We start from the raw sequence: 22,435 nt of genomic DNA, 5'->3' as shown, positions 1-22,435 counted from the left end.
TGGGTTACTGGGTCTTGAGGATGGATCACTGGCCAGAGCTTGCACAGTATGCAATTGAGCTACTGGCCTGTCCTGCATCCAGCGTTCTTTCGGAACGCACATTCAGTGCTGCCGGAGGCTTTGTAACCGATCACAGGGTGCGCCTGTCCACCGACTCAGTTGATCAACTGACCTTCATAAAGATGAATCAGTCTTGGATCACCACCAGCTACCAAGCACCTGAAGCTGATGTAACCAAATACATTTTTTTAAATGTCACATCCCTTCAAGTCTTCCTATGCTGATGCTGAGTGACTATCCTGTTATGTTGACTGACTGTCCTCTTCCTCCTCATTGATCCTCTGCTGATAGCTTGGAAGAACATTTTTGGTTCTGGGCGCCGCCACCAGTGGCTAAGGCCCAATTTTTCATGCAAGATTTTGCAGCAGGGCTCATTCCTGCACTCCAATTAGAGTATCTGTGAGAGGTTGCAGTGTCGTAGCACCAGTGCCTAAGGCCCAATTTTTCAGCCCCTGTTTAACAGGGGCATGTAATTACACTTTTTGATGCAATACTTTTCAGCAGGGCTCATTCCTGCACTCCAATTAGAGTATCTGTGAGAGGTTGCAGTGTCGTAGCACCAGTGCCTAAGGCCCAATTTTTAAGCCCCTGTTTAACAGGTGTATGTAATTACAATTCTTGATATAATATTTCAAAGCAGGGCCCGTTCCAGCGCCCACCGAGAGTAACTGTGAGGACTTTCAGTGTTGTGGCACAAGCACCACTACCACCACCATAGGCCCAATTTTTCTACCACTGTTCAACAATGGCATGTAATTACAATTCTTGATATAATCGTTCACAGCAGGGCGCTCCAGCGCCCACCAAGAGTCACTTTGAGGGCTTACAGTGTTGTGGCAAAACCAAAACCTTAGGTCTAAATTTCTGCAGAGCATATAGGGCAGGCCCCTACTTTGAAACATCCAACTTACAAACGTCTCCTACTTGCAAACGGAAGGTGACAACAGGAAGTGAGATGAAAAAAGACGGACGGCAAAAAAAAGTATACAGGGATGATAACCCTTCCCTATGTTTTCCAAAAAGCTTAAAAATTTATTTTTTGACTGGAGCTACACTTTAAAAATTTACCAGTTTAAAATTACAAACAGATTCTACTTAACACAACAAACCTACACAGTCCATTTCTTGTTTGCACCGCCTGTATACTGCTGTTCGGAGTATATAGGGCCTGGGGGCCCCACGTCTTTCCTTTTTTTTAATATGGGTACAGGGTTCCCCTTAATATCTGTACAAGACCCAAAAGGGCTGGTAATGGTCAGGGGGGGCTACCCATGCCATTTTTCTCAATGATTTTCATCCGTATTACCGGAACCAGACATTACATTAAAACCGCAAGTATTTTTAAATGACTTTTTTTCCATTAGAAATGTAATTTTGTGCTGGGACTGTTCTAAACATGGGAAGCACGTGCCACTTCACAGGTATACTACAGACACCCCCAGGCACGATATTTAAAGGAATATTTCACTTTTTTTTTTAACTTTAAAGAGGAAATAAACCCTGATGAGTTTACTTCCTCTTTCATTCCCTGCAAAGGCAAAGCATAATGGACTACTATGCCTCGCATAGTAGCCCATTATGTGTCACTTACCTGACACAGGAGCCAGCGAAGTCGACCCTGTCCCCTGTAGTCCGGCGCATCCATCTTTGCGGTGAGGTCTCGCAGCTCCGCCGCTGTCATTCGGCGGAGCCGCGATGACGTCACTCCCGCGCATGCGCACGGGAGCCGACACGCGCGGCAGCTCCATTGTTGGAAATGTCGCGCTCAGTGCGCCTGCGCACCGCTGTCTACGGCCGGTGCCTGTCTTCGGGCAAATATCTCCTAAACCGTATAGGTTTAGGAGATATTTCTTGGACCTACAGGTAAGCCTTAATCTAGGCTTACCTGTAGGTCAAAGTGGTTTGTAAGGGTTTACAACCACTTTAAGCTTCATTAAAATCGGTGCTCCCAAAAAAAACGGCCATTTTTAAAAGTTTTTTTCCCCAAACCATTCTTAGGACAATAACTTGCATATTAGCCTTTAAAATTAGCACTTTTGTTTTCGAACGTTCGAGTCCCATAGACTTTAATAGGGTTCTAAAGTTTGTTCAAATTTTTCGTCCGTTCGAAGGTTCTGGTGCGAACCGAACCGGGGGGTGTTCGGCTCATCCCTAATCACTAGTAGTGAGGAGGGGTTCCATTAATTAGACTGTCCCCCAGGGCAATGCCCAGACTCCCCCATACCAATTGTTTGACCATCCATTGCCTATTAGCCGAAAATTGTCCATTTATTGTTTTTATTAACATTTGTTTCCTATTGAGTTCGGATAACACTGGTTTAGGAACAACTCATTTTAATGTCTGCTGATAATATTTTAAAAAATAGACTCACCTACAAATGTTTGTCTTTTATTTTCTTCTCTTTATTTTATTCAAAGATAAAGTCTGATATTAACAGAAAATAAAATTATTATATGTAACCGTATTGCAGCTGCACAGCACTCTATATAAGAGGACGCAGTTTTATTCCATAGACATGATCTGTAGCCTTGTGTATTCCCAGATAATGTTATACCGGGTTATAGTGACCTCCATTCATCTCCTTGCTGTTGTATTGTGTAGATTTATACTGACATCTCATATAAAGATTGGAGAATTGTGTGTGCTCCTTCTGTGTGTGACACCTTGTACCGCTGACACCGAAGACCCAAGACCGGCATCAACCTACGTGCCGGAGGCCGCCGCCGTATATGAAGACTATGAGTATTATCAGGACGGTGACGTTATAATCGGAGGGGTCTTCACTGTCAATAATTTTTTAAGAGGAGTATACTACGTTCATGTAATGGTATCCAGATTAACTTTATTAATGTATTGTTTGAAGTGAGTATCCTGCCTTGTATGTAATAGAGAACCTATCTACAAAAAAAGTTCAAATGTGTGACAATGCAGGAGAAGAATTAGGAGACAGGGACAGATCTTTCCACCCCATAACACCCTGAGCAGGGACCTCCATCACCAGACTTTATTTTAATGAAAACTGCAGATCTACAAAGACTGAAAATGACTTGTGACATTAACATGTTAAAGCTTCTATGAGATTGTAGTGATTGGGATCACGTCTACTCTAATATCAGGTTACGTCTGATTGCTTTCCTGTGTGTGTGAAGTCTAACACGGCGTTGCTCGAGTTTCAGCTCTTACATTGTATCCTCAGCATTGATCCCGGCTTTGTCTGCTTTGTCTCTGATCTCGCGGTGTGCCGGGATCCCCGGGTACGGTGAAGACCGCGCCCCGGCAGCAGACCGGTGTCGTCCCAAACATACGCAGACACCTTTGCTTCCTAAGTAGGGGTTTTGTGGTTGCAGAAGGTCGGAATTTCATTTAGATCGTAAGCCTTTCAGTCAAACAAGTGCACCCAATAACAAAGTTGGGAGACAGGAATCCCGCACACTGTGACAAAGCAGACAAAGCCGGGATCAATGCTGAAGATACAATGTAAGAGCTGAAACTCGAGCAATGCCGTGTTAGACTTCACACACAGGAAAGCAATCAGACGTAACCTGATATTAGAACAGACGTGATCCCAATCACTACAATCTCATAGAAGCTTTAACATGTTAATGTCAAAAGTCATTTTCAATCTCTATAAATCTGCAGCTTTCATTAACCACTTAAGGACCGCCCCGTGTACATTTACTGCGGCAGGGCAGCTCTTAAGCGCAAAATAACGTGATTTCTGTATATAAAGTGACTGGCGCTGCGCTGCTACTAATAGAATAAATACATAAACATTAAAATCTTACTGCAACAAATAGCGATGATCAGTGAAATAAAAAAAAAGTAACCAATTGCCGACCTGCCGCCGTCATTTTACTGCGGCAGGTCGGCACGATCCCACGAACCGTCGTAGCAATAAGTCGGCTCGCCGGATCAGGATAGCAGGCGCGCACACGAGCCCATGCCTGCTGCACAGCGGGGGGTGCCGATGCTCATGGCCAACGGTCACGATGACCGCGCCAGCCACGAGCGATCGCAGGCACGAGAGGCAGAACAGGGACGTGTGTGTGTGTGTAAGCAGACAAATCTCTGTTCTGTTCTGAGAGGAGTGACAGATCGTGAATGAATGAATGAATGAAATACTTGTATAGCGCACAATGCGAACTGAATCGCCTCTAGGCGCTGTGGCGAGCTTTGATCATCTGCTAAAAGAGAAAGATCTTGAGTTTTTTCCTAAAAGCCAGGTGATTTTCTTCCAGGCGGATGTTGATTGGTAGAGCATTCCATAGCCGAGGCCCTTGGACAGCGAATCTCCGTTCACCCTTGGATTTATCGTGTGCTCCTATTAGCTAAGAGCCACGATCCGCCACTTCCTCTAGTCAGTCCCCTCCCCCTTCAGTTAGAAACACGTAGCAGGGAGCGCATTTAAGCCCTTGATCGCCCCCTAGTGTTAACCCCCTTCCCTGCCAGTGACATTTCTACAGTAATCAGTGCATTTTTATCGCACTGATCGCTGTATAAGTGACAATGGTCCCAAAAATGTGTCAAAAGTGTCTGACGTGTACGCCATAATGTCGCAGTCCTGATAAAAATCACAGATCCACGCTATTACTAAGTTAAAAATAATAAAAATAATAAAAAAAATGCTATAAATCTATCCCCTATTTTGTAGACGCTATAACTTTTGCGCAAACCAATTAATATACGTTTATCTGTCTGTCCCAATGCGTAGCGTCACGCCCACGTGACTTCATCAGGGTATAAAGTGATCCCTGTTGTGATTGGACACAGCGGGAGCCAATTAGCAGGTCCAATGGCCGCGATGCCGACCCGCGATCATTCATAAGAGAGGCAGAACGGCGCTATGCCTATGTAAAAAAGGCAGACCATCGTTCTGTCAGACAGGAAGAGAGAGATCTTGCCTTCCTGCTAATCAGGAACGCCGATGTCTTGCTTCCACCAGTCAGTCCATCCCCCACACAGTTAGAAAGCACCCTCTAGGAGCATACTTAACCCTTTGATCGCCCTTGATATTAACCCCTTCCCTGCCAGTGTCATTTATACATTCACAGTGCTTTTTTTTTTATTTAGCACTGATCACTATATTAGTGTCACTGGTCCCCAAAAAGTGTCACTTAGTGTTAGAGCTGCACGATTAATCATTAAACAATTGTGATCTCGATTCAACAACCCTCACAATCTCTATGGAGAAATTCCGGATTCTTTCATGTAACAAGTGTAGAGAGTTCTCTGATCACTCGGCTGTCAAAAGAAAAAAAAAGTTTTCACAACATTGTCCAGGCTAGTAGATTAACTATAAACATTGTAGCTTTTTGATATTAGATCAAAGGGATAAACTTCTGTGTGCAGATGAGGTCAGTTTAATCCACTTAAAGACTAAACCTTTTTCTGACACTTGTTTCTAACAAAGTTAAAATCAGTATTTTTTTTGCTAGAAAATTACCGTATTTATCGGCGTAGGACCTGCGCCGGCGTATGACACACACCCCAAGTTTAGGAGGGAATTTTAAGGAAAAAAAACTTACATTTAAATGCCCATCAATGCAGCCTTATCAGTGTCCATCTGCAGCTTTGCCCAGTCTGATTGCAGCCTTGCCCAGTCTGATTGCAGCCTTGCCCAACCTTTCCCAGCTTCATTGCAGCCTTTCCCAGTCTCATTGCAGCCTTTCCCAGTCTCATTACAGCCTTGCCCAGTCTCATTACAGCCTTGCCCAGTCTCATTACAGCCTTGCCTAGTCTCATTGCAGCCTTGTCCAACCTTTCCCAGTCTCATTGCAGCCTTGCCCAGTGTCTTTGCAGCCTTGCCCAGTCTGATTGCAGGCTTGCCCAGTCTCATTGCAGCCTTGCCCAGTCTCATTGCAGCCTTGCCCAGTGTCTTTGCAGCATTGCCCAGTCTGATTGCAGCCTTGCCCAGTCTCACTGCAGCCTTTCCCAGTCTCATTGCAGCCTTTACCAGTCTCATTGCAGCCTTGCCCAGTCTCATTGCAGCCTTGCCCAACCTTCCCCAGTCTCATTGCAGCCTTGCCCAACCTTTCCCAGTCTCATTGCAGCCTTGCCCAACCTTTTCCAGTCTCATTGCAGCCTTGCCCAGTGTCTTTGCAGCATTGCCCAGTCTCATTGCAGCCTTGCCCAGTCTCATTGCAGCCTTGCCCAACCTTTCCCAGCTTCATTGCAGCCTTTCCCAGTCTCATTGCAGCCTTTCCCAGTCTCATTGCAGCCTTTCCCAGTCTCATTGCAGCCTTGCCCAGTGTCTTTGCAGCCTTGCCCAGTCTGATTGCAGCCTTGCCCAATCTGATTGCAGCCTTGCCCAGTCTGATTACAGGCTTGCCCAGTCTCATTGCAGCCTAGCCCAGTCTCATTGCAGGCTTGCCCAGTCTGATTGCAGCCTTGCCCAGTCTCATTGCAGCCTTGCCTAGTCTCATTGCAGCCTTGCCCAACCTTTCCCAGTCTCATTGCAGCCTTGCCCAGTGTCTTTGCAGCATTGCCTAGTCTGATTGTAGCCTTGCCCAGACTGATTGCAGCCTTGCCCTGTCTCATTGCTGCCTTGCCCAGTCTGATTGCAGCCTTGCCCAGCCTTTCCCAGTCTCATTGCAGCCTTGTGCGTTTAAAATTAGCACCGCCGAGATACACAGAGCCGGATGTCCCGTGTACTCGGCTAGGCTCGGCTCCTCTCGGCTCCTCTCACAGTCCCGCCCCTTGGCCCGTGTCTTATGACGGACATAACACAGGTCCAATGGCGGGACTGGGCATGACTGCAAGTGAAGCCGAGCCTAGCCGAGCCGAGTACACTCGGCTATGTGTATATCGGCAGCGCTCACTCCTTTCCCCTCATAGTCAGCGGGGGAATCGGCGGGGATCAGCGTATAACACGCACCCACAATTTTACCCTGATTTTAAGGGGGGAAGGTGCGTGTTATACGCCGATAAATACAGTACTTGGAACCCCCAAACATTATATATTTTTTTTAGCAACGACCCTAGGGAGTAAAATGGCGATTGTTGCAATATTTTATGTCACACTGTATCTGCGCAGAGGTCTTTCAAATGCAATTTTTTTTAGGAAAAAATGCACTTCAATTCATAAAAAAAAAAAAAAAAAAAAAACTGAACAGTAAAGTTAGCCAAATTTTTTGGTGTAATGTGTAAGATAATGTTACGCCACGAGAATCGCGATCTTTATGCTAAGCAAAAATAATGCTAATTCTCATTTTAGTCTCGAATCGTGCAGCTCTGCAGATTTGTCCGCCGCAATGTCGCACCCCCGCTAAAAATAGCTGGTTGCCGCCATTACTAGTAAAAACAATAAAAAAAAAAATCTAAAGTCCATAAATCTATCCCAAAGTTTGTAGACGCGATAACTTTTGCACAAACCAATCAATATTTTTGCAATCTTTTTTACCAAAAATATGTAGCAGAATACAGATTGGCCTAAATTGATGAAGAAATTTGATTTTTTTTTACTTTTTTTTTAATTGGAAATGTTTTATAGTAGAAAGTAAAAAATATTGTTTTTTTTTTTTGTTTTTTTAAATTGTCGTTTTTCTTTTATTATAGCGCAAAAAATAAAAACTGCAGAGGTGACCAAACACCGCCAAAAGAAAGCTCTGTTTGTGGGAAAAAAAGGACATCAATTTTATCTGGGTACAGCACGACCGCGCAATTGTCGGTTAAAGAAAAGCAGCGCCGGATCACAAAAAATGGCCTGGACAGGAAGGGGGGTAAAACTTCTGGAGCTGAAGCGGTTAAAATAAAGTCTGGAGGTCCTTTCTCAGGGTGTGATGGGGTGGAAAGATCTGTCCCCGTCTCCTAATTCTTCTCCTCCATTGTCTCCCCTGTTACAGATATCAGTAATAAAGTGGCTTTGATAAGCTATGAATTGTCCTCAGCATTACATGAATGAATGTGACTATGACGAGCTATACCATGACCTGGATAAATGAGAACCTTCACAGACCTATTACCCATAGGATTCAAACTTCTGAGATGTACAAATATTATATAAAGTCTGTTTGCACCTTAGGCTGGGCTCACAGATAGGTGGCCCCAGTTTCATTGGGTGTGTATGGATTTTGTTTCACTGTAAATAAATCTCACTAAAAACATACACAGTGTGGTCCCGGTCTACTGAGTGTAGCCATTCAGATCCGGCCATCCCTGCTGCTGATTCCTGACAGAGACACTGGTACTGGTGTGTCGGGCAGCCATCGGACATTTTTGGGCCCCTTACACAGCTTTAGACCTACCCCCCCCCCTGAGCCTGACCACCAGCATTCCCCAGGGATTGCCTATGGGCCATCCTACCAAATCCGCACACCGGCCACCTCCCCTGTATGCACTCAGCCCCCCATCAATCCTGTATACAGTATATGTCTGCCCCCTCACACCTGTATATTTGTCAGCTCCCCCAAACCTGTATATTTGTCAGCCCCCCAAAATTGTATATAGGAAAGCCCCTCCACACACCTGTATATATATGTCGCCCACACACCTGTATATTTGTCCTCCCCAAACCTGTATATATGTCAGCCCCCCTCACACCTGTATATATGTCAGCCCCCCTCACACCTGTATATATGTCAGCCCCCCCTCACACCTGTATATATGTCACCCCCCACACACACCTGTATATTTGTCCTCCCCCAAACCTGTATATATGTCAGCCACCCTCACACCTGTATATACGTCAGCCTCCCTCACACCTGTATATATGTCAGCCTCCCATACACACACACACCTGTATATATGTCAGCCCCCCTCACACCTGTATATATGTCAGCCCCCCTCACACCTGTATATATGTCAGCCTCCCATACACACACACACCTGTATATATGTCAGCCCCCCATACACACACCTGTATATATGTCAGCCCCCCACACCTGTATATATGTCAACCCCCCTCACACCTGTATATATGTCACCCCCCACACACACCTGTATATTTGTCCTCCCCCAAACCTGTATATATGACAACCCCCCTCACACCTGTATATATGTCACCCCCCACACACACCTGTATATTTGTCCTCCCCCAAACCTGTATATATGTCAGCCACCCTCACACCTGTATATATGTCAGCCTCCCATACACACACACACACACCTGTATATATGTCAGCCTCCCATACACACACACACACACCTGTATATATGTCAGCCCCCCACACCTGTATATATGTCAGCCCCCCTCACACCTGTATATATGTCAGCCTCCCATACACACACACACCTGTATATATGTCAGCCCCCCATACACACACACACACCTGTATATATGTCAGCCCCCCGCACCTGTATATATGTCAGCCCCCCTCACACCTGTATATATGTCAGCCTCCCATACACACACACACCTGTATATATGTCAGCCCCCCATACACACACACACACCTGTATATATGTCAGCCCCCCACACCTGTATATATGTCAACCCCCCTCACACCTGTATATATGTCACCCCCCACACACACCTGTATATTTGTCCTCCCCCAAACCTGTATATATGACAACCCCCCTCACACCTGTATATATGTCACCCCCCACACACACCTGTATATTTGTCCTCCCCCAAACCTGTATATATGTCAGCCACCCTCACACCTGTATATATGTCAGCCTCCCATACACACACACACTTGTATATATGTCAGCCCCCCACACCTGTATATGTGTCAGCCCCCCTCACACCTGTATATATGTCACCCCCCACACACACCTGTATATTTGTCCTCCCCCAAACCTGTATATATGTCAGCCACCCTCACACCTGTATATATGTCAGCCTCCCATACACACACATACCTGTATATATGTCAGCCCCCCACACCTGTATATATGTCAGCCCCCCTCACACCTGTATATATGTCACCCCCCACACACACCTGTATATTTGTCCTCCCCCAAACCTGTATATATGTCAGCCACCCTCACACCTGTATATATGTCAGCCTCCCATACACACACACACACACCTGTATATATGTCAGCCCCCCACACCTGTATATATGTCAGCCATCCTCACACCGGTATATATGTCAGCCTCCCATACACACACACACCTGTATATATGTCAGCCCCCCATACACACACACACACCTGTATATATGTCAGCCCCCCGCACCTGTATATATGTCAGCCCCAAATACACACACGCACACCTGTATATATGGCAGCCCAATTTACACACACTTATATATATGGCATCCCCCCCCACCCACGAACCTGTATATATGTCAGCCCCCTCACACAACTGTATATATTTCAGCCACTCCAACACACAACTGTATATATGTCAGCCACCCCCCCACAGACACCTGTATATATCAGCGCCCCCCACACACACCTGTATAAATATGTCAGTGCCCCCTCCCACACACACTGTATATGTGTCAGCCACCCCTCCACACACCTGTATATATATCAGCCCCCCACACATACTTGCATATATGTCAGGGCCCCCCCACACACCTGTATATATGTCAGCGCCCCCCCACACACACCTGAATATATGTCACCCAACCCCCCCCCCCCCCACACACACCTTTATATATGGCAGCCCCACATACACAAATCTGTACACACAAAAGGCTCTGGCCCCTCCCTGTTGACAAACAGCCCCCCTCCCTTTCCTTCACAGCCCCTACTTTCTACCTGGTCCCAGCTCGTTTTTACACAGCTGGCATGTTGCTGAGAAGCACAGTACAGGCAGATCACTGTCACACAAGGGGTGCACATGCACATAGTAGCCAGAGGTGGCAGTAAAGAGCTTGAAATCAATGACACAAGAACTGCAGAAACTGTGAGATTGTTTCTATACTGCAGAGCACGGATCCCCTTCACCCATCCTGCATTCTTCTGGCCTGGGCGGGCCCCTTATAGTTGATAAATATAATATAGCTGATGGCGGCCCTGCTGGTGTGCAAAAGGATCAAGGGAAAAGAACCCATGGGGTACCCCCAGGGACCACAGCTTGCAATCTAAGTTGCCCCTAATACAGTTGGTAAGGAAAGAAGGCCAAAAACCAAGATAAAGATACAAAAAAAATGGAATAAGAATAAACTGTGAACTGTGACAATGTAAACAAAATGAAAGAGGTTGTAATCTCAGAAAAAAAAAACCCTGTAAGACACAGGCATAATAGCTCAATATAAAATACTTTCCTTAGATCAACGCTGTGACAGCGGTCCACCGTCACTCCTGTGCAATGCTCAAGGCACGGCTGCTGAAGAAATGGCACGGGCGAGCCATTTCTTCAGTGCGCATGCGCTGATGACGTTGTTGCAAGCGTATATGGTAAATATCTCCGAAAACCGAGCAGGTTTAGGAGATATTTACAGTACCTACAGGTAAGCCTTATTATAGGCTTACCTGTAGGTACAATTGGTGTAACAGGGTTTACAATCACTTTAACAATTTACAAGGGTTTTACTACAAGGATTAATATACTGTAGAGAATACCGCAGAGTAAAATTGGGCAGTAGAATAACAGTTTGAGTTAGGGATAATAGGCCTAACTGGTATATGCCTAACTTTTATTTTCTCTATTGGGACAGGGGGGGCAATGAATGTGAGTGATAAAGTGTGAGATGGTAAAAGTGTACACTACTTTTACATAGTTTTTACATTTACATATTTACAGTACCTACAGGTAAGCCTTATTATAGGCTTACCTGTAGGTACAATTGGTGTAACAGGGTTTACAACCACTTTAACAATTTACACAAAGATGAAGATGGGCAGCTCAAAACTAAATGACAGCCTACTACTCTAGCTATGTAAGTGATGGTGCTGGGTATACTGGAGCAGGTGCATGCAAACAAGGAGAAAAAATCACAGTGCAAATACTCCATAGTGTAATAAGTAATAACAAAATATACATTTATTAAACAATAAAACTGCACTCACAAAGATGACAAAGTACAGGTGGGTATTGTGAGTTATGGTGGAGCATAAAAGTTTCACAAGGAAAGTTTTTCCAGCTTTGGCCACAGGCATGGGACAGCCTGGAAGGTGGGCCCCCGATCCCAATGTGGAATCTCCGCACAGGACCTGAAAGAGCCACCACAGACACAAGGAACTCCCTCATCTGACGTCACATTCTGGGAATGCGCAGTAGAAATGTGTTTTGAGGCATGCTCACCTCTTCCTCAGCCTACTATCACTTTTAATGTGCAAAGCAAGGATGAAATGTACTAAAGTCAAGATGCACGGGTTGGGGTTTTACTACAAGGATTAATATACTGTAGAGAATACCGCAGAGTAAAATTGGGCAGTAGAAGAACAGTTTGAGTTAGGGATAATAGGCCTAACTGGTATATGCCTAACTTTTATTTTCTCTATTGGGACAGGGGGTGCAATGAATGTGAGTGATAAAGTGTGAGATGGTAAAAGTGTACACTACTTTTACATAGTTTTTACATTTACATATTTACAGTACCTACAGGTAAGCCTTATTATAGGCTTACCTGTAGGTACAATTGGTGTAACAGGGTTTACAACCACTTTAACAATTTACACAAAGATGAAGATGGGCAGCTCAAAACGAAATGGCAGCCTACTACTCTAGCTATGTAAGTAATGGTGCTGGGTATACTGGAGCAGGTGCATGCAAACAAGGAGAGAAAATCACAGTGCAAATACACCATAGTGTAATAAGTAATAACAACATATACATTTACTAAACAATAAAACTGCACTCACAAAGATGACAAAGTACAGGTGGGTATTGTGAGTTATGGTGGAACATAAAAGTTTCACAAGGAAAGTTTCTTCAGCTTTGGCCACAGGCATGGGACAGCCTGGAAGGTGGGCCCCCGATCCCAATGTGAAATCTCCGCACAGGACCTGAAAGAGCCACCACAGACACAAGGAACTCCCTCATCTGACGTCACATTCTGGGAATACGCAGTAGAAATGTGTTTTGAGGCATGCTCACCTCTTCCTTGGCCTACTATCACTTTTAATGTGCAAAGCAAGGATGAAATGTACTAAAGTCAAGAAGCACGGGTTGGGGTTTTACTACAAGGATTAATATACTGTAGAGAATACCGCAGAGTAAAATTGGGCAGTAGAAGAACAGTTTGAGTTAGGGATAATAGGCCTAACTGGTATATGCCTAACTTTTATTTTCTCTATTGGGACAGGGGGTGCAATGAATGTGATTGATAAAGTGTGAGATGGTAAAAGTGTAAACTACTTTTACATAGTTTTTACATTTACATATGTACAGTACCTACAGGTAAGCCTTATTATAGGCTTACCTGTAGGTACAATTGGTGTAACAGGGTTTACAACCACTTTAACAATTTACACAAAGATGAAGATGGGCAGCTCAAAACTAAATGGCAGCCTACTACTATAGCTATGTAAGTAATGGTGCTGGGAATACTGGAGCAGGTGCATGCAAACAAGGAGAGAAAATCACAGTGCAAATACACCATAGTGTAATAAGTAATAACAAAATATACATTTATTAAACAATAAAACTGCACTCACAAAGATGACAAAGTACAGGTGGGTATTGTGAGTTATGGTGGAACATAAACGTTTCACAAGGAAAGTTTCTCCAGCTTTGGCCACAGGCATGGGACAGCCTGGAAGGTGGGCCCCCGATCCCAATGTGGAATCTCCGCACAGGACCCGAAAGAGCCACCACAGACACAAGGAACTCCCTCATCTGACGTCACATTCTGGGAATGCGCAGTAGAAATGTGTTTTGAGGCATGCTCACCTCTTCCTCAGCCTACTATCACTTTTAATGTGCAAAGCAAGGATGAAATGTACTAAAGTCAAGAAGCACGGGTTGGGGTTTTACTACAAGGATTAATATACTGTAGAGAATACCGCAGAGTAAAATTGGGCAGTAGAAGAACAGTTTGAGTTAGGGATAATAGGCCTAACTGGTATATGCCTAACTTTTATTTTCTCTATTGGGACAGGGGGTGCAATGAATTTGAGTGATAAAGTGTGAGATGGTAAAAGTGTACACTACTTTTACATAGTTTTACATTTACATATTTACAGTACCTACAGGTAAGCCTTATTTTAGGCTTACCTGTAGGTACAATTGGTGTAACAGGGTTTACAATCACTTTAACAATTTACACAAAGATGAAGATGGGCAGCTCAAAACTAAATGGCAGCCTACTACTCTAGCTATGTAAGTGATGGTGCTGGGTATACTGGAGCAGGTGCATGCAAACAAGGAGAGAAAATCACAGTGCAAATACTCCATAGTGTAATAAGTAATAACAAAATATACATTTATTAAACAATAAAACTGCACTCACAAAGATGACAAAGTACAGGTGGGTATTGTGAGTTATGGTGGAACATAAACGCTTCACAAGGAAAGTTTCTCCAGCTTTGGCCACAGCCATGGGACAGCCTGGAAGGTGGGCCCCCGATCCCAATGTGGAATCTCTGCACAGGACCTGAAAGAGCCACCACAGACACAAGGAACTCCCTCATCTGACGTCACATTCTGGGAATGCGCAGTAGAAATGTGTTTTGAGGCATGCTCACCTCTTCCTCAGCCTACTATCACTTTTAATGTGCAAAGCAAGGATGAAATGTACTAAAGTCAAGAAGCACGGGTTGGGGTTTTACTACAAAGATTAAATATACTGTAGAGAATACCGCAGAGTAATATTGGGCAGTAGAACAGTTTGAGTTAGGGATAATAGGGCTAACTGGTATATGCCTAACTTTTATTTTCTCTATTGGGACAGGGGGTGCAATGAATGTGAGTGATAAAGTGTGAGATGGTAAAAGTGTACACTACTTTTACATAGTTTTTACATTTACATATTTACAGTACCTACAGGTAAGCCTTATTATAGGCTTACCTGTAGGTACAATTGGTGTAACAGGGTTTACAACCACTTTAACAATTTACACAAAGATGAAGATGGGCAGCTCAAAACTAAATGACAGCCTACTACTCTAGCTATGTAAGTGATGGTGCTGGGTATACTGGAGCAGGTGCATGCAAACAAGGAGAGAAAATCACAGTGCAAATACTCCATAGTGTAATAAGTAATAACAAAATATACATTTATTAAACAATAAAACTGCACTCACAAAGATGACAAAGTACAGGTGGGTATTGTGAGTTATGGTGGAACATAAAAGTTTCACAAGGAAAGTTTCTCCAGCTTTGGCCACAGCCATGGGACAGCCTGGAAGGTGGGCCCCCGATCCCAATGTGGAATCTCCACACAGCACCTGAAAGAGCCACCACAGACACAAGGAACTCCCTCATCTGGCGTCACATTCTGGTAATGCGCAGTAGAAATGTGTTTTGAGGCATGCTCACCTCTTCCTCAGCCTACTATCACTTTTAATGTGCAAAGCAAGGATGAAATGTACTAAAGTCAAGAAGCACGGGTTGGGGTTTTACTACAAGGATTAATATACTGTAGAGAATACCGCAGAGTAAAATTGGGCAGTAGAAGAACAGTTTGAGTTAGGGATAATAGGCCTAACTGGTATATGCCTAACTTTTATTTTCTCTACTGGGACAGGGGGGTGCAATGAATGTGAGTGATAAAGTGTGAGATGGTAAAAGTGTACACTACTTTTACATAGTTTTTCTTTCAAATGATGTAGCGGTGTGCTGCGAACAAAAGACATCTTCAAGAAAAGATGATAAGTAACATGTGAATGCTTTGCTTTGACCACCCAAAGTTAAATAAAGGCCTATCAACATAAAATGTAAACAAAAAAAAAGTGTACTCTAAAATGAAGGTCCTTTCTCAACATAATATAAAAAACAATATATCCCCAAAATAACTGAAAACCCCAAATCATACTTTTTTTGTTTTGCAGTCCTCAGCCACACTTTTATAAGGATCTGGTGACTTTCTTTTTTGCCATTGATGAAATTAACAAGAACCCTACAATGCTACCAAATATTACTCTTGGATATCACGTATATGACTCCTGTCGGGAGAGCAGGAAGGCGATAAAGAACACATTGCAGATTTTATCCGGACCGGGAAAGATGGTCCCAAATTACTCCTGCAGACAACGTAAAAAAATACTGGGCTTCATTGGAGACCAGAGCTCTGCAACCACCACATCTATAGCACAGATATTGGCTTTATATTGTTATGTACAGGTCAGTAAGGCCTTTTTTTCTTTTAGAATTTAAGTTGACTCCATTAAAACAGGTTAATGTGAGAAGGTCTAAATTTCATTTTCAAATGTTCAGATCTGGTCATATAGCAATGGCCTTACCAGCCAGGACCATTGATGGTCTTCAATACCATCTGTCCCCTACATATAATATCATTTTAACAATTCTACACTGGCAATTTGATAATGATTAACACTTATAGCTATATGACTCGAGTAATTATTACCTGTTCCAGATGCCATAGCACCATGGATTTTGTCATTAGAACACAAACACGTCCCATCATGTTCTGGGACAATCAGCATCTGTATTGACACCCTCCATGGTGTTTGATTCTGAGTGATTAAGTGATTAAGTTAAGTGATTAAGTGATTAAGTTGAGTCCCATGTGGAAATAAATGATGGGGCTTCATTCTATCAAGTGTCAAAACATCTTTAGTGTTATAGAACAAGTCCAGCTCAATGTGATCAGTTAATACTATTTAGGTGTAGCAAGATCCCAGGCCTCTTACGATCTAAAGAGAACCTCCAGGTCCAGAGATAGCTGACATCCTTCTGTATATGGTGGGTTGCATGGCATAGTGGGTGTAACGCAAGGTAGATTGATTGGGCGCCAGACACTTCTTGAATGCAAAAGAGATTTTATTTGTCTTAACAGAACTTTGGGAGAGAGGGTTAGGACCAGGACTCCCTTGCAAGAATAATTGTCAGACTCCGAGACTTCCCTAAATAGCCATTTAGGGAAAGGCATCCAGCAAGACACCACATCTGCTTGTATAGGAATGCTGTCTTCATGGGCGTCCGCAGGTAGGGGCAAGGGGGGTCCAGTGCCCCCCCTGGAATCAGGGATGAGATCTTAAATTCAACACAGTTCCATCCCTATCGGGGTGCAGGCAGCCCACACCCATGTGCAACCAGCCAGTGGGGTGACACCATCAAGGTTCTGCCAAGCCCCCCTATCAGTGTAGCGTGACTGCGGGCTCTTTTCTGTGCTCAGTCCAGCAGAGAACTCGGCAGCGGTGCTATCAGGTTTACCCCGGTCACCCCCTCCTTTCCCCTGTCAGGGAGAAGAGACGACGGCTCTCACCAGGTTCCTCGCCCAGCTTCCTGCCCGCTTTGTTCCTTCCCTATTGGCCATAACTGTTCCTGCCCGCTCTGTTCCTTCCCTATTGGCCATAACTGAGGGCCAATCAAAAGAGACTAGGAGAGGAGAGAATCATAGGACATGTAGTTCCAAAGATTGGTGGCCCCATTTTCCACAGGGAGGAGGATACAGCTTGATCGAGAGATTGAGAGACTGTAGCTGAGGGAGAGGGTGCTACAGGAAAAAGAACAAGGATTGTGCTGGGCAGAAGCCAGAGAGAGAGAGCCACGCTGCCCAGCGCCTCCAGAGAAAGAACTACACTGCCCCATGCCACCAGAGAGAGCCATGCTGCCCAGCACCACCAGAGAGAGAAAGACTGAGTCACTGCCAGGGTACATACATGCTACACTACTGACCAGAGTCGCCCCCGTGGCACGTGAGCGATCTTCCAGCCGGAGGGATCACTGGTGTTGTTTCGCTGGGTCTGGTAAGAGGGCCTGTTGGCCATTATCCATTACCTATCCTAGGGATTGTACTAAGTCTGCAGTCTCTGACCATGATAATCTGATAATGACTTTGTCAAAAAGGGGCGGCGCATGGGTGACCCTAAAATTATGTCCCTCCCTGAAAAAAGTTCTGCGGACGCCCATGGCTGTCTTCCATGGCAACAGTCTTCAACAGTTCCTAACACAAAGTGTAACAGTTTCTTTGCTTCCACTACAATCACTTCTTGTAGTTCTCACTAGACTAGATAATTCACTGTCACTGAATCCCTTGAGCTCCTCCAATCTTCACGGTGGTATCTTCCTCAAGCGTCACCCCCGCCTCGCTGCTGGATCCCTAGCTTGGCACTCAAGATACTTCTCAAGCTTCACCCCACTGGCCTGCTTGGTCCCTATCTTGACACACAAGGCTGCTCTGCAAGCGTCACCTCTGCTGGCTGGGTCCCCGGCTTGATACTCACTGAAGTTTCCTTATTCTTGGTGAGAATACTGCTCTGAGACTTGCTTCAGCTACTCATTACCAGCTACTGTGGTCCCTGGTAATAAGGTGGTTGGACCCTTAGTGGTGTCAGCAGTGGCGTAACTAGAACCTTCAGGGCCCTGATGCAAGAAACCATGAAGGGCCCCCCTGAACCCCAGCCAGGGCCCTTCCCTCTGAGTCCGGCGGTGGAACTCCAGGACATGGTTACAGGTATGACCTTTGTGAGCCCTGTAGTTCCACCACTGGTATCAGTAGTTTTTATTTATTTATTTTTTTTACATTTTTGGGGGACTGTCTCTAGGCAGGATTGGGTCCCCGTCCCCAGAAGAGATGAGGTCCTTTTCTCCAGGGCAGATGAAGTTACTGCCCCCAGGTGAGAAGGGGTCCCTGTCCCCAGGGGAGGTGGGGGTCCCTGTCCCCACGTGAGAAGGGGTCCATGTCCCCAGGGGGATATGGAGGGGGTATGTAATAATGTGTGCTAGCTGCCTATGCTGCTGCCGGCCATATGTAGAGGGGGCTGCATGGGCCCCCTGTATCACAGGGCCCAGTTGCGGTCGCGACTGCTGCACCCCCTATAGTTACGCCCCTGGTTGTCAGCTTTCCCCTCTACCTCCGACCAGGACAGGTTCTCCGGCCGTCACTTCTGGTTGGACTGCAAGCCGCAATCCCAATCCTGCGCTGCTCTCTTGCTTCTGGATAGGCCCTCAGATAGCCTAGCAGCCAGATGTGCCTGGGATAGGCCCAAACTCTGGCCTAGCAGCCCGGGCAATACAACACGCATCCACCCAGACAGCCGTCCAGGTGACACAGAACATTTTTCCACCCAAATATATAGGTTCTCCCAGCAGGCCAAGAGATTCAAGAAAACCCCTGCCCATTGGATGGGATACCCCATACACCCATAATCTGACCTTGCATTGCCCTTCCTATATCTAGTACCACCAAGTACCCGGCCACCTAGCAGCAAAAGAAAGAGGTGCATCATTTACAGACTTAAAGTGAAATCAATTGATCCTTAACAATTAGCCAAGCAATTTGAGGTCATCACAGAGGACCAGGGGGCGTTCTTTACGTCTTGAGGAAAAGAGATTTAATCTCCAAATATAGAAAGGCTTCTTCACAGTAAGAGCTGTGAAAATGTGGAATAGACTCCCTCAAGAGCCGGTTCTGGCCAATTCAGTAGCTTGCTTTAAAAAAAAAAGCTTGATTATTTCCTAAATGTATATAATTTAACTAAATACTAATATTTATAGGTAAAGTTGATCCGGGGAGTATGCAATTGCCTCTTGGGTGATCAGGAAGGATTTTTTTACCTCGCTGGAGCAAATTGTATCATGCTTTATTGAGTTTTTTTTTGCCTTCCTCAACTGCGGGTACAGAATAGTTTATATGGAGGATTTATATTTGTGTGTATATTTTTTTATTTTATTTTTTGGTTGGTTGACCTGGACTTGTGTCTTTTTTTAACCAGATTATCTATGTAACTGTGTACTACCTACAACAAATAATGAATTTTTGGAAGTTATTGGAATTTTATTTTTGCCTTTTTTATTTATTGTTAAAAAAAAAAAATACAAAATATATAAATTTGCTTACTTTTTGGGTTATTTATTTTTTATGGTTTTATCACATCATCTGTAATCATGATCAGCAGAAAAAGTGAAATTGGAAAATAGACTTTAAGGGCTGCCACTATAATCCCAATGGGGAATAAAGGGGTACTCAAAAGTATAGATAAAATATCAAAATGTATTAAATATCATTAAAAAAAAACATATCACAAAGACAAGTGCATAGATATGTCACTATACATATACATGATCCCTTCTATTACAGATATGGCTAAACAAGGAAACCTGTACAGGTGGCCTCAAAAACATTGAGTATATTCCTTTACATAATAGTCTTCTATCTGAAGGCCAGCTGACAGTATCACAATGTCAGCACCAATAGATCACTACATGTTTCACCCAAAGCGTCCTCAGGAGATCCTATTGGTACATGACCAAAATATGGGAAGCGCGAGGCATCCGAGCCCCCATGAAGGAGAAGAGGGGAAAGGAGAGAGAAAAATCTTGCTTGACCGGCTCCAAGGGGAGTAAAGAGGGGCATTAAACAGCCAAATGAAAGGCCTCTTTCATGAAAAGCAGCTTCTAAATGCACTTTTGAGCAGCGATATGGGATAGGTTACAGATGGTGAGCCCAAAGGCTTCCATCCCTTTAACAAGCCGGACAGAGTATGTGGTAGTATGTGGTATAATAAGTCCAATTTAGGTATTTGAAATGATTAAAGTAGTGTAGATGCCCTTCTTGACAGAGCCTGTGGTTCCCTGGGTGCCGGTCCTTGTTGCCAAACAATACCCCCCACCAGTGGGGTAAATTTGACTTATTATACCACATACCCTGTCTGGCTTTTTAAAGGGACAGAAGCCTTTCGGCTCACCATCTGTAAGCTATCCCATATCATTACTCAACAGTGCATTTACAAGCTGCTATTCATGAAAGAGGCCCTTCATTTGGCTGTTTGATTCCCCTCTATACTCCCCTTGGAACTGGTCAAGCAAGATTTCCTCTCTCCCTTCCCCTCTTCTCCTTCACGGGGGCTCGGATGCCTTGTACCTCCCATATTTTGATCATGTACCAATAGGATCTCCTGAGGAAGCTTTGGGTAGAAACGCGCAGTGATCTATTGGTGCTGGCATTGTGATTCCATTGGCTGGCCTTCAGATAGAAGACTATTGTAAAGGAATACACTCAATATGTTTCAGGCCACCTGTACAGGTTTCTTTGTTCAGCCATATCTGTGATAAATGGGAGAATGTACAGTATATGTGTAGCCTTTGGCTCTAATCATGTGCTTCAAAATAAAAATAAAAGGAACCCCATTAGAATCAATGCGTCCAGCGGCCAGCATGTAGATTAGGCGGGCAGCCGCATGGATATGGGGCAGTGCCCCTGCACCCCTAATTGATGGGCCACCACTAGCCCAGATCCACTTCTTCTCTGGTCCCAGCTCCTCCCTCCTGCCCCATACAAGTAGCTATTTATGGGGGGGAGGGGGCACCTGCGCCGAGCCGCTGCTCTGTGTGTCCATTCAGACACAGAGCCATGACTGTCTCTTCTGATTGGCTCATTGACTTTGATGGACAGCAGCGGGAGCCAATGGCGGTTGATGTGTGTCTCAGCCAATCAGGAGGGAGAGTCCCGGACAGCTGAGTCTCTCATGCAACATCGCTGAATGGAGATGGGGCTCAGGTAAGTATTGGGGGGGGCTGCACACAGAAGCTTGTTTATCTTAATGCATAGAATGCACCTTCTGCCTTTACAACCACATTAAGTTGTTATTTTTGCACTTTTTTAGGCTGACAAACTCAAATAACAAACTCTAGCCAAAATATACTTTTTTTTGCTTTGTGTTTTTCTTTTTTGATTCTTCTATATTTATTTTTTATATTTGATACAAAAAACTATGATTATCACCCTGTCCCTTCTTGACTTGGTAATCATAATGGTGGTTAATGTGGGTTGTGACATGCCATGGTCTACATAACAACGGACCCAACACAAAGGCAAAGGCGTGTCATACAGCAATCGGGGCTTTTAGGTTCTAGGCAGGCCTGGATTGGCCATAGGGCAAACCGGGCACTTGCCCGGTGGGCCGCGGCCGCCGGGTGCCGCCAGGCTGCAAGTCCTTGTGGGGCTTGAGCTGGCGCCGTTCATCCAGCCTCTCCTCGGCCGCCCAGCTGCTTAGCCATCGGCGCCGGGGGAAGGAGCTAGATGAGACTCCTTCGGCCTCTGCGCGGGTACAGGTCAGCCATCGGTGCCGGGAGGAGGAGCCAAAGCAGACACCTTGGAGCCGGTGAAAATGTGAGTTCAGCCCCCCCCGTAAACTGCATAGGAGGAGGGCTGGGGGCGGCTGCATATAGAAGAATAATTCTCTCCATCTTCCTCCTGCAGTAGCAGAATGCCTGCGAGAGGGAGAGGAGAAGCATTCAGAGACTGCAGGAGGAAGATGGAGAGAATTATTCTTCTATATGCAACCGCCCCCACCGCTCCTCCTATCCTGTTTCTCTCTGCTGCTTCCCCTGGGCTCTCCACCACACCCATACTCTCTGCCACCCCCCCATGTTCTCCAAGGCACCCATACTCTCTGCCATCCCCCCATATT

This window comes from Lithobates pipiens, unplaced genomic scaffold (genome assembly GCF_037356315.1).
Source record: "Lithobates pipiens isolate NorthernLeopardFrog02 unplaced genomic scaffold, aLitPip1_a1.2 Scaffold_24, whole genome shotgun sequence".
In the NCBI taxonomy this organism is placed as follows: Eukaryota; Metazoa; Chordata; class Amphibia; order Anura; family Ranidae; genus Lithobates; species Lithobates pipiens.
This window is presented reverse-complemented; position numbering follows the sequence as displayed.